Genomic DNA, 3,857 nt, shown 5'->3' with positions numbered 1-3,857 from the left:
CCCACTGGTGCTGTGTATCCAGTGCTGCTGCTGGCTTCAGATCGGCCAAGCACCTGAATGTTGGTGGAGGTGGAGAAAACGTAGTGCTGGGGTTTCATGCTGGTGGTGCCATGGACCTCAGCAGGTAGCAGATTGATTTCGGAGTTTTCCTTAATATCATTTGTTTTCTACTTGTTTTCCTTGTAACAACCTGAATGCTAAAGTTTGTGGTGTTGCTTGGTGGCATTAGGACACCTCTTTGGGAATGACAATGTTTAAAAGTTGCTTTAGTCATAGGATTGCTGGGAGGACTTCTCTCGTTTCGTATCTTCTGAAGTGAAGGTTAGTATGTCATATAGCTGACACAGAGTACTTTGACCTTCCTGGTTCACTTACAAATAGAGCGCTCTTCTAATGGGTTATTTACATTCCTCAAGGTACAATGTCCTGTAGTTTCGATGTACCTGCCTGTCTGTAATGGGAGGAAATACTGGTGCTGGTTAACTGATTTGATGTGTTCTTGTGATTAGTGCAGTCAAGTTCAGGAGCTCAGTAAGATGCTGCCTACCAGGTAGGCAGTCGACTGAGGAGATATCTGTATAGAAGCCTCCTAGCGCTCAGAGCCATAGGGAATGTTTGCAGGGTCATTTTTTCCCCTGTGTCTAGGGCCAGAATGTACAAGTTGCAACAGAAAGGGTCATCATGATGTCCCTAAGAGGTGAAAGGACTTGTATGGGTTTTCCTTTGCTTTGTCAGGGAATGGTTGATCTTGGGACCAGTGCCTTGAGCTTGCTGGTGAGCTGGCTGCTTTCCTGTGGTTCTGAACACACTGAAGCAGCAAAGATCATTCCACAGACTCTGAGTGTGAGATTTGGTCAGTGCCCTCTTCAGAAACTGGATTACCTTGAAGTGGATCTCTTTGCCTTCATTTCCAACAGGAACTGTCAGTTCTCTTTCGAAAAATCTAAATCTAAGCCCAGTCTTCCTGATTCATGGGCTGGGAGGCCATTGTATGTCTGACCTCAAATTGGCTGCTACTCAAGGTTCTGCGACACACGATGCCTTGTGTTGCATCAGATGATGGATGGGTAGTTTCGTTGATTCCCTCCTGGCCAAGGCATCCTTGAACCTTTTGCCTGTTTTGTGGGAGGCCTGTATGGTTGCAGGACCAAAAGAAAACCCTAATTTCAGATCTGTGTGGCATCACACAGGCTGGGTGCTGGGTAGTGTTTGACACTTAAAACAGCCCGCTCTTCTCCAGTATGAGACTGTAATCAGTACCAGGAAAGATGGTAGTAAAGAACCTGCTCAGCCAATGGCCAGTTTCCCTTCTTTGTGCTCAATGAGTTCAGCGTTTTCTTTGGAGGTCACAGTACTTCATACTCCTTAATTTCTCTTCTTTCCTCTTAAGTCATGCTTTTTCCTGGTGAGTCATGCTTTTTCCAGATTGTTCCCTAAGACTTCATTTCAGTCTTTTTTCTGAAACCTCATATCTCCAAGGCAGAGGTGCTATACCACACTCGTGTGTTGAGAGAAGACTTTTTTTTTTCATAATTAGAGGATTAAATCTTCCAGATGTTCTTTGAAGCTACTATTGAGAGAGCAAGGCTATTGCCAGAGTCACTTGGACATGCATTAGAGACTCTTAGGAGCTTGTTTATGCTTTGCGTGATGAGAGATATTCCTTGTCCTCCTTTCCCCCTGGGCTAGCTCAGATTATGCTGATAGTATTAGTGAAGAACACTTCCAAGTCTGATGTCACTCTACAGCAAAAACCTGGAGGTTTGTTGAGATACTCACCAAGCATTGGGACTTTGCAGAGTCATCCAGGAATGAAACTGCATTTTGTAGGCCAAAATGTACTGAGGTTGCTGTTTGCATGGAGGACTCTGATGCTTGTTTTTAGATAGCTGTGAAAGAGTAGCTCCAAGCAGAGCTTTACACACACATTGTTCATGCAGAAAGTTACCTGAAGTTACAAGGGAGCTGCTTTTAAGTGGCTCATGCTCTTTAACCTATATTGTCTATATGGCACTCTACTCCTTCTCTCTTTGTAGTTCTTTCAAACTCCAGCGGCAGGTTGACAAGAACTGGGAGTTTGGGATATATGCAAAATCTCTATACCCATGAGCCTGTGAAGAGGTGTGGGACTTGTTCTGCAGATATGGCCAAAGGGGGGAAAAAAAAAATCTTGAGGAGACTATGCATCTCAAGCAGTTGAGTGTGAAAGGGAAAATGGATTTTCCCTCTGTAATTATTTTTTTCCCCACTGTAATTATTGGGAAGTAGCTGTGTTTTCTTAGACTTCCTGGCTAGTGGGAACCTTGAGAGTGTGACCTGAGTAATCTAAAAGAGATGGAGGGTTTCACTGCCTTGAGTAGCATTGTGACTCTTTCATGGACACTTCCAGAAGGACAGAATATTGATTACAAGAACTGCAGGACATGCTGTGTTGAAAGTTTATCTGCCTAAGTAGCTGCTAGTCCAATTCCATTAATGTTTGCATGCTTAATAAACTTTTAATGTTGGATTTTAATGAGTTGGCAGTTATCTCTGAACATCCAGCAGCAGCGGTCACAGAGTCTAGGTGGCTCTCAAATGCGGATTTCTCTCACTTAGAAGGCATGTGTCCTTTGCTTGGGCAGTCAGTACTTGACAGGCTATAGTGTGCTTTGATTCAGTTTGTACTGATGTACATCAACAATGAATTTTCTTAATTTGGATGGAGCCCTAGGGTTAAGTTTTCAGGGGAGGAATCTTTTTAAAAAGCTGGATATAAGAGAACATGACCTTGGTTAATCTCGTAACACACCATTTATCTACTTGGGATGATTCTTGCTAGTGATCTAATTATTTTGGCTGCAAAATGGGCCTCTTAAGGAATTTGTTTCTAATGTGGCATTTGCTCATCGACAATCCCAGTGCTTTTGCTTTGCCTTTTCAGCCTTATTTTCCAAACATGTATCAAACTCCTCAGAATCCCAGGCAGGCTAAGTAGTGCCCTGGTTGTGCTGCACAGTTGGAACCAAGCGTCTCTAATGAGGTTATGGAAGCTAATCTATTATTGAGGGGACCTTGGCAAAATTAAGCAGAAAAGTTCAGTGTTCGTGCTTTTGAGATAAACCTAAGTGTAGTAAATATATGTCAGTATGTAAAATGTAGCAGACAAGGTGAAAAGGGACTTTTGATAACACAGTGTAATTCTCAGTTCTGGCACCAGTATGACTTTAAATGTCACTTCCCCATTCCCAATCTTTAGGATAAATTCTCAATATGCTACTGTAATGTAGATGGTAAATGTGTAAGCTGTGAGGGTCGCAGGGGTAAAGAAAGAAGCCCTTGCTGCCTTCTTTGGGATAAGACAACATAGCAATTCAGTGACTGGACCCATCAGATTGGTTTCAGGTGACCTTTCAGTGTGCCCAGTAAAAAGCAGGAAAAATGTAATGTTTATGTAACATAGTAACTTTATCTGAGAGAGCTGTATTTTAAATTGAAGTTCTTCTTATATCTCTAGAACCAGTTTCTGAGACGAAGAGCAAAGAGAGTTAATGACAAAAACTGATGGACCATTACATCTTCCAAAATGAGCCTGTTCACACTTTTCTACTGGAAACTAACATGTCTTGACGGTAAGTAGGTTTTGTATGTGACAGATGAGCTGCCCAATGTCTTGGGCCTTGACCATCAGCCTTCCCAAAGATAGATCTGCCTGCATTTCAGCTTAGTGTGCAACTGCCTTTCTGGGCTGGCACAGCCCGTAGAAGCATGCTTGTGAAAATATGTATTTCATCATTGGGAGAAATATTTAGGAAGTAGGTAATATTTTCCACCATACCAATTAATTATCATTAATTTGGAAGCACTTAAAAAAGCTA

General features: G+C 42.4%; 1 protein-coding gene across 1 annotated transcript in view; it reads left to right on the top strand.

Annotated features, from left to right (window-relative positions):
* The first annotated feature begins 3,527 nt into the window (after nt 1-3,527).
* MAP3K13 (mitogen-activated protein kinase kinase kinase 13) overlaps nt 3,528-3,857 on the top strand; it is a 77,979-nt gene continuing 77,649 nt past the window's right edge. Inside the window, exon 1 of the mRNA XM_009323988.1 lies at nt 3,528-3,611. The gene's annotated coding sequence lies outside the window, so the exon portion shown is untranslated. The remainder of the gene's footprint in view (nt 3,612-3,857) is intronic.

Source organism: Pygoscelis adeliae, unplaced genomic scaffold (genome assembly GCF_000699105.1).
Source record: "Pygoscelis adeliae isolate BGI_AS28 unplaced genomic scaffold, ASM69910v1 Scaffold485, whole genome shotgun sequence".
In the NCBI taxonomy this organism is placed as follows: domain Eukaryota; kingdom Metazoa; phylum Chordata; class Aves; order Sphenisciformes; family Spheniscidae; genus Pygoscelis; species Pygoscelis adeliae.
This window is presented reverse-complemented; position numbering and strand designations above follow the sequence as displayed.